Here is a 15687-nt window from a genome sequence, read left to right as displayed (position 1 = left end):
CAAGACACTTCTATACAGCTTAAAGTGACATTTAAAGGCTTAACTAGGTTAATTAGGTTAACTATGCAGGTTAGGGTAATTAGACAAGTTTTTGTATAGCGATGGTTTGTTCTGTAGACTATCAAAAATAAATTGGCTTAAAGAGGCTCATAATTTTGTCCTTAAAATGGTGTTTAAAAAATTAATAACTGCTTTTATTCTAGCCGAAATAAAACAAATAAGACTTTCTCCAGGTGAAACAACTATTATCAAACATGCTGTAAAAATTTCTTTGCCCTGTTATAATTTGGTAAATATTTAAAAAGAAAAAAAAAAAAAAAATTAAAACGGGGGCTAATAATTCTGACTTCAACTGTGTATGTATGTATGTATATATATATATATATATATATATATATATATATATATATATAAACTATACAAATCAACTTCACTTACACAAATAAAGCTTTTTTAATTTTAGTTTTCCTCTTTCATGGTCGGCTCTTTTCATCTTGCTGTATAAATATTTTTAAATTCTCCATTTTTTTTTAATCTTTGGCTATGAATTGCCCTGACTCTCTCAAGAGAAGTTAATCACAGTATCTTCACATTTCGAGGACTGTGATTGGCCATTTGCTAATGATATTCCGCCTTCATCTGCATGCGCTCATAAACTCAAAATCAAAGTCTGAATTATCAAAGAGAGTTCATGATCAGCATCATGGTACCAACAAAGCCTGATTGCACTGCTTTGGATTTGTCAACTCAAAACTAATCCTATAATTCTGAGTTTGTTCAGCCAGCACCGTAGTACAGGCCCCTGATCCCAGATTTCCGAATAGTTGTATCTCAGCCAAATACTGTCATCCTAACAAAGCATGCATCAAAGAAAATCTTATTTATAGATCTCAATTTTAAAAAATTGACAATTCTAACTTACGGCACAGGTGTCAAATCCAGTTCCTGGAGTGCCGTGGCTCTGCACAGTTTAGCTGCAACTCTGCTTCAACACACTCATCTGTAGGTTTCAAACAAGCCTGAAAGACTCAGTTAGTCTGATCAGGTGTAATTAATTAGGGTTAAAGCTAAACTGTGCAGAGCTGCGGCCCTCCAGGAACTGGATTTGACTCCAGTGATTTATGGTTTTGAGGCCAATACGAATGAGAAGTTCCTATTAGGAAAAGTTCACAGGAGTTAATAAATAGCATTGCGTAACAATTCCAACGGGCTTCTATAGGAATAGCTGACAATGCACTTCGCTGGTTCTCTTACTATTTAAGTGACAGAAAACATTTTGAGCAGATCAAGAACAGACGCTCTGATCCTGTTTTAGTTATTCATGGTGTTCATCAAGGGTCAGTATTGGGTCCACTTTCATTAATTATTTAAATCTTACCTCTAGGTCATATATTTAATTCTTATGGCATACATTTTCACTTTTATGCAGACGATACCCAAGTTTATATCTCCACAAAACCTACAACATTTCACCCCCCTTCTGACTTTACCAAATGTTTACATGAGATTAATATATGGATGATTAATAATTTCTTAAAAGCAAATGCCAGTAAAACTGAAGCCCTTTAGGTTGGCTCTAAATCAGTTTAATCCAAAGCTCAATCCTTTACCCTGTTTACTGATAACTCCCCAGTCAATTTCTCAATCCTTGTGAAAAATCTTGGGGTTTTACTGGATGGCATGGTCTTGTTAGGTTCTCATATTAGTAATATCTCACGTTCTGCCTTTATTCATTTGCGCAACATTGCAAGACGTTCGCCCTTTACTATCTCAACAAAGTACTGAAGTGCTTGTTCATGCTTTGGTTACATCACAGATTGATAACTGTAACTCTCTCCTGTCTGGTATCCCTGATAAGCAACTTCATACTACAGTTAATTCAGAATTCAGCGGCTAGGATAGTTACCTGCTCGTGTACTTCTGATCACATAACTCCAATTCTCTTTCACCTTCACTGGCTCCCTGTTCACGATCGTATACAATACAAAATCCTCCTCTTAACATACAAAGCTCTTCATAACCTGGCCCCTCACTATCTTTCTGATCTTCTTCATTTGTACACTCCTTCACGCTCACTGAGATCATCTTCTGCTGAACTGTTATCTGTTCCAAATTTTAAGATGAAGTCATTTGGTGGCAGGGCTTTTAGTTGTACAGCACCAAAGTTATGGAGCTCCCTGCCTTTGTACATTCGCCAGATGGACTCTATCTCCAATTTTAAATCTCAGATAAAAACATTGTTGTTTAGCATAGCTTTTAATAACTTTCTGGTTTAATATTATGCTAATTGTTATTTTACTGCTTGTATTTTTATGTTGTGCTAGTGATCTGCTCTAAGGTGTCCTTTTTGAACGGTGCCTATAAATAAAAGGTATTATTATTAATTATTATTATTATTATTATTAAATATTAGTGACTGCAGAGAGAAGAGTTAAATAAAGTGAACATGAATTTTGATTCCCATACTTTTTTCTTTATTTATATTTATATTATAGTCTTAAACATGACCATTTTACAGATATTGTTGACCTTTGTGGCATTGTGCTCTTTTTCCACCTTTAGCAAACTTTACATGACTAAATTGCTGACTAAACGTTTTATGCTAGTTATTTTACTTTGCATTGGATGTTTCAAAATGATGCAACTAAAATGATGATTTGCCTTGTAAGGCCCTCCAAGTAGTCACGATATAATTATACATGAGTTCATGATGGTTAAATTAAGCATAAACTAGTGTGGTAACATTATTTAACAAACAATCATGTACTAACTAGCAGTTATTCACATGAACTCGACTCTGTAAAGTTAGTTCATGATTAGCGCATACATTAAGTCATCAGTAATTAATGATAAAGTAATGTTTAGTTTACACATTAACACATCATATATTCATGTACTGTTATTATGGTGGCTTGAAAAGCCAGCATACTGTTATCTATCTTAAACTTATTATTATTCTTCTTCTTCTTCTTCTTCTTCTTCTTCTTCTTCTTCTGAGACTAATTTCTAAGTGTATCTCCTCCTAGGCCTTTCAAGCTACATACTTCAAACTTTCGTCAAACCTTCGAACTGGTCTGACTCGAGTTGCTATATCTTTTCTAACTGATCCGACCTTGGGTTTTCCGAAAAACGACCCAGAAAAATCCCAAAAGTCCCATTGACTTAACATTGGGTCAAACTTTGTGAGCTCATAACTCTGCATCAGACTGTCCTACAGACTTCTAACTGGACTCATTTAACTCAGTCTAGCCAGCAGCCAATAACTGATGACTTTTTAACTTACTAGCCACTCCCTAGCAACCACTTACAGCACCCTAGCAACTGTCCCATAGACTTCCATTGTAAAAGACTCCCATTTACTTAACATTGGATCAACCTTTGTGAGCTCATAACTCTGCATCAGACTGTCCTACAGACTAGAGTCTGGCCTCATTCAACTCAGTCTAGCCAGCAGCCAATCACTGATTACCTTTAAACTTACTAGCCACTCCCTAGCAACCAATTTCAGCACCCTAGCAACTGTCCCAGAGACTGTGACTAGCTTTTCTAACACATGCTAACAGAACTTCCTACTGACATGCTAATCTTGCTAGAAAGGTGCTAGCAACACGATAGTGACATGCTATTCATGCTAGTAACATGCTAATTCATGCTACAATCATGCTAACAACATGCTAATTCATGCTAGAAACAAGCTGATTCATGCTAGAATCATGCTAGTAACATGCTAGTTACATGCTAATTAATGCTAGAATCATGCTAGTTACATGCTAATTCATGCTAGAAACATGCTAGTAACATGCTAATTCATGCTAGAATCATGCTAGTAACATGCTAATCCATGCTAGAATCATGCTAGTAACATGCTAATTCATGCTAGAATCATGCTAGTAACATGCTAATTCATGCTAGAATCATGCTAATAACATGCTAATTCATGCTAGAATCATGCTAGTAACATGCTAATTCATGCTAGAATCATGCTAGTAACATGCTAATTCATGCTAGAAACATGCTAGTATCATGCTAATTCATGCTAGAATCATGCTAGTAACATGCTAGATCATGCTAGAAACATGCTAGTAACATGCTAGTTACATGCTAATTAATGCTAGAATCGTGCTAGTTACATGCTAATTCATGCTAGAAACATGCTAGTAACATGCTAATTCATGCTAGAATCATGCTAATAACATGCTAATTCATGCTAGAAACATGCTAGTAACATGCTAATTCATGCTAGAATCATGCTAGTAACATGCTAGATCATGCTAGAAACATGCTAGTAACATGCTAGTTACATGCTAATTAATGCTAGAATCATGCTAGTTACATGCTAATTCATGCTAGAAACATGCTAGTAATATGCTAATTCATGCTAGAATCATGCTAATAACATGCTAATTCATGCTAGAATCATGCTAGTAACATGCTAATTCATGCTAGAATCATGCTAGTAACATGCTAATTCATGCTAGAAACATGCTAGTATCATGCTAATTCATGCTAGAATCATGCTAGTAACATGCTAGATCATGCTAGAAACATGCTAGTAACATGCTAGTTACATGCTAATTAATGCTAGAATCGTGCTAGTTACATGCTAATTCATGCTAGAAACATGCTAGTAACATGCTAATTCATGCTAGAATCATGCTAGTAACATGCTAATTCATGCTAGAAACATGCTAGTAACATGCTAATTCATGCTAGAATCATGCTAGTAACATGCTAGATCATGCTAGAAACATGCTAGTAACATGCTAGTTACATGCTAATTAATGCTAGAATCATGCTAGTTACATGCTAATTCATGCTAGAAACATGCTAGTAACATGCTAATTCATGCTAGAATCATGCTAGTAACATGCTAATCCATGCTAGAAACATGCTAGTAACATGCTAATTCATGCTAGAATCATGCTAGTAACATGCTAGAATCATGCTAGTAACATGCTAGATCATGCTAGAAACATGCTAGTAACATGCTAATTCATGCTAGAATCATGCTAGTAATATGCTAATTCATGCTAGAATCATGCTAGTAACATGCTAATTCATGCTAGAAACATGCTAGTAACATGCTAATTCATGCTAGAATCATGCTAGTAACATGCTAATTCATGCTAGAAACATGCTAGTAACATGCTAATTCATGCTAGAATCATGCTAGTTACATGCTAATCCATGCTAGAATCATGCTAGTAACATGCTAATTCATGCTAGAATCATGCTAGTAACATGCTGATTCATGCTAGAATCATGCTAATAACATGCTAATTCATGCTAGAATCATGCTAGTAACATGCTAATTCATGCTAGAATCATGCTAGTAACATGCTAATTCATGCTAGAAACATGCTAGATCATGCTAGAAACATGCTAGTAACATGCTAATTCATGCTAGAATCATGCTAGTAATATGCTAATTCATGCTAGAATCATGCTAGTAACATGCTAATTCATGCTAGAAACATGCTAGTAACATGCTAATTCATGCTAGAATCATGCTAGTTACATGCTAATCCATGCTAGAATCATGCTAGTAACATGCTAATCCATGCTAGAATCATGCTAGTAACATGCTAATTCATGCTAGAATCATGCTAGTAACATGCTAATTCATGCTAGAAACATGCTAGTAACATGCTAGATCATGCTAGAAACATGCTAGTAACATGCTAATTCATGCTAGAATCATGCTAGTAATATGCTAATTCATGCTAGAATCATGCTAGTAACATGCTAATTCATGCTAGAAACATGCTAGTAACATGCTAATTCATGCTAGAATCATGCTAGTTACATGCTAATCCATGCTAGAATCATGCTAGTAACATGCTAATCCATGCTAGAATCATGCTAGTAACATGCTAATTCATGCTAGAATCATGCTAGTAACATACTAGAATCATGCTAATAACATGCTAATTCATGCTAGAATCATGCTAGTTACATGCTAATTCATGCTAGAATCATGCTAGTAACATGCTAATTCATGCTAGAAACATGCTAGTAACATGCTAATTCATGCTAGAATCATGCTAGTAACATGCTAACTCATGCTAGAATCATGCTAATAACATGCTAATTCATGCTAGAAACATGCTAATTCATGCTAGAAGCATGCAAATAACATGCTAAATCATGCTAGAAACATGCTAGTAACATGCTAATTCATGCTAGAAACATGCTAGTAACATGCTAATTCATGCTAGAATCATGCTAGTAACATGCTAATTCATGCTAGAAACATGCTAGTAACATGCTAATTCATGCTAGAAACATGCTAGTAACATGCTAATCCATGTTAGAATCATCATAGTAACATGCTAATTCATGCTAGAATCATGCTAGTAAAATGCTAATTCATGCTAGAATCATGCTAGTAAAATGCTAATTCATGCTAGAATCATGCTAGTAACATGCTAATTCGTGCTAGAATCCTGCTAGTAACATGCTAATTCATGCTAGAAACATGCTAGTAACATGCTAATTTATGCTAGAATCATGCTAGTAACATGCTAATTCATGCTAGAATCATGCTAATAACATGCTAATTCATGCTAGAAACATGCTAATTCATGCTAGAATCATGCTAATAATATGCTAATTCATGCTAGAAACATGCTAGTAACATGCTAATTAATGCTAGAAACATGCTAGTAACATGCTAATTCATGCTAGAATCATGCTAGTAACATGCTAATTCATGCTAGAAACATGCTAGTAACATGCTAATTCATGCTAGAATCATGCTAGTAACATGCTAATTCATGCTAGAATCATGCTAGAAACATGCTAATTCATGCTAGAATCATGCTAGAAACATGCTAACTCATGCTAGAATCTTGCTAGTAACATGCTAATTCATGCTAGAATCTTGCTAGTAACATGCTAATTCATGCTAGAATCATGCTAGTAACATGCTAATTCATGCTAGAATCATGCTAATAACATGCTAATTCATGCTATAAACATGCTAGTAACATGCTAATTCATGCTAGAATCATGCTAGTTACATGCTAATCCATGCTAGAATCATGCTAGAAACATGCTAATTCATGCTAGAATCATGCTAATAGCATGCTAATTCATTCTAGAATCATGCTAGTAACATGCTAATTCATGCTAGAATCATGCTAGTAACATGCTAATTCATGCTAGAAACATGCTAGTAACATGCTAATTCATGCTAGAATCATGCTAGTAACATGCTAATTCATGCTAGAATCATGCTAATAACATGCTAATTCATGCTAGAAACATGCTAATTCATGCTACAATCATGCTAATAACATGCTAAATCATGCTAGAAACATGCTAGTAACATGCTAATTCATGCTAGAAACATGCTAGTAACATGCTAATTCATGCTAGAATCATGCTAGTAACATGCTAATTCATGCTAGAAACATGCTAGTAACATGCTAACTCATGCTAGAAACATGCTAGTAGAATGCTAATTCATGCTAGAATCATGCTAATTCATGCTAGAAACATGCTAGTAACATGCTAATTCATGCTAGAATCATGCTAGTTACATGCTAATTTATGTTAGAATCATGCTAGTTACTTGCTAATTTATGCTAGTAACATGCTAATTCAGACTCGGCTTTTCAAGCCACCATAAAGTTTGTCCTCAAACTTTAATATCTAGTTGTAAAGTGTTGCCGAATGTTATAATGACATTTCATTCATATCTAATAACGCAAGTGATGTATTAATGATAATGGGTCTGGTCTCAAAATCTCTTTTCACCAAGCGATAAATGATTTAAAGTTTAATTCTGTGGGTGATATTTTAATTAAACGTGCGTACGAGTCACATTCAAGAAAAGTTTACTTACGGATTATGTTGTCAGAGAATAAGCAGAACTCTCCAAACCGCCATCTGAGAAGTTATGTGAAGTGACGCATTTCTCCATTTTTGTTTCTTCCGCTGCGTTCAAGAAATCTTTGACGCGAGGCGCATTAAAGTCCCTTTTCTTCTCCAGGTGGCGCCGTATACTTCTAATAAGCAAGGCTACAATAAATAGCAGTGTTTTACTGAACTCTGCTTATAGAAAACGAAGACGAATTCGCTTCAGTTTTGTTTGTTTTCAAGAGTGATTTTTCTTCCATGATATCTGACTATAAAATATATAGTTCTTGATATGGTATAAATATCTCCCTACTGAAAAAAAAAACAGCTTGCAGCCTAAGCTGATTTGCTGGTTAACGCTAGTTGACTAGACTGGTTTTAGAGGAGTTTTGGCCACTTCCAGGCTGGTTTCCAGCCATTTCCAGCCTGAAGCTGGCTGGGAGATGACCAGCTTGACCAACATGGCCAGGCTGGGAGCCCATCCAAAACCAGCTATGTCCAGCCAAAACCCTTCTAAAACTAGGCTGGGCAACCAGTTAAAACAAGCCAACCAGCTTAGGCTTTTTTTTCAGTAGGTTTTTTTTTTTTTCAGTAGTTAACAGCTGTTGGCCTAATTTGTTTATTTAAGGTTGTGAATTACATTATGGGACCTTGGTCTCTGTCTATAATCTCCTATGCCTATTTCCCATAGCTGATATTTTAACTCTTGCACAGCTAAAGTCAAAATTATTAGCCCTCCTTTCTTTTTATTTTTTTAACTATTTTTCAAAAATTTCCACCTTGGTCTCTAATTTAAATCATTTTATTAAATTTTAGCCCCATTCAAGTAAGCTTATGGGTGATGCAATAGCATTTATATATGTGTTTCTACATATTTATACATAACATAAGTAAATGACAAACAACAAATAATCACTTGACTTCTAGTTGATCATTTGGTATCAGAAGTGGCTTATATGAAAGGCAAAGGCCTCTAGATTACGCTTATTTTACCACAATAAAATATGCCTTGATTATTAATTATTTAATCAGGGCAATAAGGTCTGACTTTGCTTAGACAAAAGTCTTGTCACTGAACAGAAATAATGTCCAGTATAGAATATAAAGTCATGATGCAGTGGAAAAAGAATTAATGTTGTGTATGACTCCCATGAGCTTAGAGGACTGCATCCATACATCTCTACTATGACTCAAATCACTTAATGAAGTCATCTGGAATGGCAAAGAAAGCGTTCTTGCAGAGTCCATCAAGATGATTTGGATTCATCTTCAATGCTTCATCTTACCTTAGACATGCTCAATAATGTTCATGTCTGGTGACTGGGCAGGCCAATCTTGGTCCATCTTGACCTTCTTTGCTCTCAGGAACTTTGATGTGGAGGCTGAAGTATAAGAAGGAGCGCTATCCAGCTGAAGAACTTGCCCTCTTCTGTGGTTTGTAATGTAATGGGCATCACAAATGTCTTGATAGCTCAGGCTGTTGATGTTGCCATCCACTCTGCAGATCTCTCGCACGCGCTTATACTGAATGTAACCCCAAACCATGATTTTTCCTTCACCAAACTTGACTGATGTCTATGAGAATCTCGGGTTTATGCGGGTTCCAATAGGTCTTCTGCAGTATTTGTGATGATTGGATTCAGTTCAACAGATGATTCATCGGTAAAATCTGCCACTTTTCCAAATGATCAACTAGAAGTTATTACTTGTTGATCTTACAACTGACATCAACGACAAGACTTTTATCAAGTAGTGTAATAGCATTCAAACCTGCTGTATTATTGTAGTACTTAACATTTTGTAATACATGTTATTAAGCTGAAGCAAAGTTTAGGACATTGTGTAAATGTTTAGAATATTAAAACTTTTTTCTTTTACTTTCTATGAATTTGTTTTCTTACAGGCAGGTGGTGCAGAACTTTCTACTCTGAATACGACTTCATTACCATGACAAATCCAATATAAAAGAAAGACAGAAAGAAAGAAAGAAAATAAAAGGAGAGAAGTCATCATCAGTAGATTGAGGATGAGACATAGATAACTGAATACTGTAAGACTCTTTTCCCTGGTTTCAAACAAGGTTTAAGGCTAGTCGAGATTAAATTGCTTGTTTGAGCTGTCTCAACTAAAAATAACTTGCAGTGAGATGTCTTACATCAGTGTCATTTTTTTTGTGTGTGTCTCCGAGTGCACACCAGTAATATATTTTTTAAAGGCCATTTTTATAAATGTGGCTTAATTAGCCTAATTTAAATAAGGCCTAGTCCTGGCTTAATCTAAGCCCTGTTTGTGAAACTGTGCCTTTAAGTACTAAAGGATCCAAATGGAATATGAGAAGAAAGAATTCTTTATAGCATTTCCGAAATACAATTAAAGTCAGACTTATTAGTCCGCCAAATCCCCCCTACCCCCATTAAATGATAGAAGTAAAAAAATGTTAATAATAACCTAGAGCTTAAAACTTTTCTTTTTCCAAAAAAGTAAATTCTAGCCAAAATAAAACAAATACCTTTTCTAGAAGAAAAAAAAAAATTAAATACTGTGAAAAATTCCTTGCTGTGTTAAAAAAAAAAAAAAAAAAAAAAAACTTTTGGAAATATTTAAAAAAAAAAAAAAAAAAAAAAATGAAGGGCTAATAAATTTGACTTTAGCTGTACAGGAGTTAAAATATCAGCTACGTGAAATAGGCATAGGAGATCATAGACTAAAAATATGTAAATTAATGTATATAAAGGAAGTGGAGGTCAAGGAAGATCATTTGTATTTCGTTCTTTAAAGACTTAAAGGACAAATATGTAACCTAATAAATGAGAACGAAGCTTAAGTGAAAACAGCAGATGGCAGTAATGCAACTTATGAAAGCTATGGACCTAAAAGAAGAGGTTGCGAAAGTTTTCAGTGTGAGTGGACGCTTATTCATTTTCGCTTGCGAACATTTCTTCAAAATGCAGTATCAGGATGTTTCTCACTGACCTCATAGTAAGCTCATTTGTTATTTATTTGTGTTAACAGTGTTCTGTGTTACCTTTAAAGCATCATATACCTCTTTATAATACGAACTGGACAAGTCCAGACATGCCCCGTAACAACCATTCTCTTATTCAGAATAATTTTTCTCTGATTACATATTGAGATTTTAAAATTGTGATGTGAATCTGATGTGAAACCAAATGTTAAAAAGAGCAAGGATTGCTAAAATTCTGTTAAACTACGTCACAATTCAGCACATTTATTATGAGCTTACAGTATGTTGTTATTGACAAATCTAATTGATTAAATTGGGCATTTTCTTGAGAGATCTGTAATAACCTGTACTTATTTAACTTAGTTTTGTATGAAGGCCTGAATGACATTGATGTGAGGAACAATGGTTTAATTTTTAATAGCAAATGTTATTGTTTATGAACATCCTTGAATTTGCACCTGTGGTCTGTCCCTCAATCTTAAAAGTCTCAACTTAAACGGATTGTGTCACTGTTAAAACTTGAAGTGTTGACTTAACTATAAAGTGTTAAAGGTGCAGTAGTCTTCAGAAACATGCGTTGTTGTGCTAGTTGAAAGTGTTTTCACATTTCATGTGTAGTTCATAGTAAATGATCTAAATGTATTTATATGCAGTTTTATATTTTATATAAGGCATAAAACAAAAACAAAAATTCATCCAGTTAAATAGTGTCGGGCCGACATTTCCCATAATTCTGAAAAGTAGCTCAAACGGTCTGTCAGCAAATGCGTATTTGAGGTACTGCGCTCCCGTTTATACACAGATCCGCCTTTTGTGAATTAATTAAACTATTAATGTATAATACAAATTCTATTACATAAGCACCGTGCATAACACCCGCAGCCATTAATAAACCCTTTAAAAATGCCCCTCTCAACGCAAAAAGCTCGTTCACTGTGAGATTTACATTTATTGTTAATGTATTTCATTTTATGAATTGTTTTCATGAGAGAAAGAGAGTGAGAATGAGCAAACCAAACATGCTGAATCAAAACTTTTTAAAAACCTGGATCAGTATTGGAGTTACCTTTGCATGCTGGAGGAGAATGACAGTATTTATATTTAACAGTATTAGATTATTTTGGTCACGCAAAGCTGATGTAGATGTTGTTGTTACAAATGGGTTATATGCACAGAAGTGTTGTTCAGCCACTGAAATCTCCCGGCGAAAGATTGATGTTACTATTTTCAGTTTCATAAGGTCCTTTTACAGCATCGATAATGTAGATTTCTATTTAGTTTAACAACAAAACATAAGAAAATAGCGCTATTTCACCTAGCCTGCTGTACTGAGCTGAAGTTGGTTTTATATTCATATTGGTTCATTTTTGAACAATGACGACCTGTGACGTGCTCCCTATATTGTTTACCACTACTCTGAATATTCGGTCAGAAGTAGCATGTGAGTATGGCTTAGTAATAAGTAGGCCCACACAGAATCTGTGCGCGCAGATTTCTGCACATAGCCCATAATTGATTCTGTTTGTTTACTTGTGTAAATGTGTGTAAATTTATATTTATTCAGTTTTTAAATTAATTTCAGTATAATTACTGACTAATATGAAAATGTTCATCTAATTTATTTACACTACAGTTTGTAAAGTAATATTTTCTGTCTTTTAGTAGAGATATTATAAAGAAGACTTGATTTTTTTACCAAATAAAGTGGACCTAATTGGATTTGCATTTTAAACATTAAATAAAAGTTAAAAAGGTATTACTTTTTAGTTCATATATTAAGGTTTTAGTTATGATACTCCCAAAGTTATTCTGCATAAATTCGCAGATTTTTAACAAAATCCTGCTCAGAAATAGCAAAAAATGTCAGCAGATTCCGTCTGGCCCTAGTACTAAGTGTAATTCCTGCAAGCCACCAGCCAAGCACTAGTCGCTTTAGCTCAACACATGAGAGAGGGTTCTGCTGTCATCTTCAAGGTACACCTGCTCGTGTTTCAGAAGGCGTGGCTCTGGACGGCAGGGGAGGGACTGTGGTTCAGAGATTTTATGCTAACCGGTTAGCATTGTGGCAGATCACCTACTGCACCTTTAACTTGTCTCCTCATTATTAGTGAACAGCACCCAGGAGCTTGGGAGGGTTGCAGACCTGGAGCCAGGCAGGTCTATGGCCTAGGTAGTTTAGTGGCAAAGTTAGTTTTACACCCCCGTTGTTCTTGATGCGTGCAGTAGTGGGAGGCTGCACTGTATTATTAGAGCCTTAGAACATTATCATGGACCCTTTTCACAAGACAGTTTTGACACATTTAATTGTCATCAGCTTAATTTGGATTGTTAAAGTATCACGTCCGCTACCAATTGGTACTTTTATCTTAAAAATGTTGTGTTCACATGCTCAACAGTAATGACTGTGATTGGCAGTGAAGTTCATTGATTCGTTACTGTTCACCAAGTATAAACACAGATACATGGACATTGGAGGGTTTCAAAGTTGTGTCAATCAGCTGGTCTATGAGCTGACATTAAAGTGATCCGCTTATTGATCCTACATGGCTTTGAAATGCTCCAGTGAACAGTGGTGAAGAGTGATGAGTGGTGACCCTCACTCACTATCAGTGGCGTAGCAAGTTAAAAGCTGAACCGAGTGCATAGGACTAGGGCTGTGCGATTTGGGGAAAATATCTAATTACGATTTTATTGACAGATATTTCGAATTGATCTGCGATTTATTTTTGTAGTCCAATAATAAAGCTTCAGCTCAATAATCTATATTGTAGCTTCTTACTGTTCAAATGCAGTGAGTGTTAGTTAAAAAAAATGAACTGAAAAGATATGAACGAACTCCTACATTTATTCAAACTTGTTTTTAAATGTTGAGAAATGAAACCAATAAAAAAAAATATATATATATATATAATACCTTACCTTTCTGTTAAAAAGTTGAACTCAAGTTAGGGAGATAAACTGACATGGCTGAAACAATTCTGAAATTGTACTTAGCTATTGCTTGCTACTAGATTGAGTGTCACTGACAATACTTTCAGTTGACTTTTTAGCAAGACACTCCTCATCTAGCGGCCTGTGGTGCTTTTTTAGGTGCTGGTTGTTGTATCTCCTCGTGCTGTGGCAACAATTCTTACAAATCACCTGTTTTTGTTCTATGTCTGTGACTTTGAAACCAAAATATTTCCATATTAACGATGTCCGGGTTTTCTTTGATATTAATTAGTCCTTTAATGCTTCTGAAGCAGCAAATGATATTGTCCACGCTTTCCTGTTTGTTTATTTGTTTGTTTGTTTTGTTTTATTGTCGGCATTCCACATAGTTGTGCAATTCTGATTGGGCAGAACTAAAGTGTGCTCACTCAACTGGCTAGTAAGACTGTCACACACAGACAGGAGTTACTCATTTGCTTTGGGTGGGGAAAATTAAATAATACATTCATATCGCAGCTACTTGCGATTAGCTAATCACAACGTTTCAAATTGCAATTGCGATTCGATTTTAATTAATTACACAGCCCTACAAAGGACCCTGGCAATTTTTAGGGCCCAGTGACAAAAATCTCGAAGTTTTAAGAGAATGTATTATATCATCTTTGAAATAAGCTACAAAAATGTGGTGTTTGTAATGAAGTGTTGATGGGGTGGGACAGTAAATTTGACATTGTTCTTATTTCTGGCTCAGTCTCACAAAATTTGTTAAAGTCGTGAAAAGTTTATTGTAGAGTTTTTTTTTTATTATTATTATTATTATTTGAGCAAATAGGACTATAATAAAAAAAAAATTGTTGTACTCTTCCATTCACAGCTCTCTACGTTTACCCAACTTGATGACTTCTACTGCTGAAAAACCTGGAAATTGTTCGTTTTCGAAGTTCAAGGCTTTTTCAACATTCAAGGTAATAAATTTGATTTACCAAAGTCACACAAGTGGCAATTTCACATCTGTCACATCCATCACCAAGAGGTGTCACATCCATAACAAAGCTTTTTCCTCATATATGCAAAAATATAAAATAAAATAAAATCAATTATGTTTGTTCTATAGTGCGCCAACTCTTATTCTTTTGATTAGCATTATTTCTTTTGGGTAGTGCAGTTTAATTCACAGAATTTCTACAAAGTATGTTGTGTACTGCAAGCTTGCATACTTTTTTGGTCACATCCATAACGCATGTTCATTTTCCTCATTTAAAGTACAACGCATGTTTACAGATTGATATTTTTCACAGCTCCTCTGTTTTTCATAACTCTGTGGTCAGTTGTTCTGAAAATATAAACAGCTGTTTCAATATACTGTTAACATAGACTTTCTCTGTGAATTTATGTTTTGAGTTTTTACTGCAAATGTCACATCCATAATGCTGGAATGGCTCATATTACAACAAGGCTTTATAGTTTTTTTTAGCTTTAATATCTGTTTATTTTAATGTAATAAGGTAGACAGCAAGGTGACTTATTTCTGTCTTTTTAAATGAGTAAAAGTCGTTTTTTTCCTGCCCATTTACACAGAATCTTTGATCTGCAGATCAGTTTTAGTACTTTGTTTCACATAAAAGGTCAAACAACACAAATACAATCATAAAATAACTTTATTTCTCTCCTTTATTATAAAAAATACCAACTTTCACAGAATTTTGCAATTACCTGTTTTATAGGATAAATGCAATGATTAACCTTAAATGATATATTTCTAATTTTATTACCAATACAAAACGTTTCCATGCACTCGTGCTAGCAATTACGTGTTACGTGCTCTAACCACGTGTTACGTGCTCTAACCACGTGTTACGTGCTCTAACCACGTGTTATGCACTGTAACAGCGTGCTACATTAAATTTTCAGTGGAAAAAAAGAAGCGT

General features: G+C 34.8%; 1 protein-coding gene across 1 annotated transcript in view; it reads right to left on the bottom strand.

The window, feature by feature from the left end:
* The window catches only part of LOC130215463 (CD48 antigen-like), a 46093-nt gene extending 38166 nt beyond the window's left edge, over window positions 1–7927 (bottom strand). Inside the window, exon 1 of the mRNA XM_056447271.1 lies at window positions 7850–7927. The gene's annotated coding sequence lies outside the window, so the exon portion shown is untranslated. The remainder of the gene's footprint in view (window positions 1–7849) is intronic.
* Window positions 7928–15687: the final 7760 nt, after the last annotated feature.

This window comes from Danio aesculapii, chromosome 22, assembly GCF_903798145.1.
Source record: "Danio aesculapii chromosome 22, fDanAes4.1, whole genome shotgun sequence".
Classification (NCBI taxonomy): domain Eukaryota; kingdom Metazoa; phylum Chordata; class Actinopteri; order Cypriniformes; family Danionidae; genus Danio; species Danio aesculapii.
The sequence above is the reverse complement of the archived record's forward strand: the minus strand, read 5'-3'. Positions and strand labels throughout refer to the sequence as shown.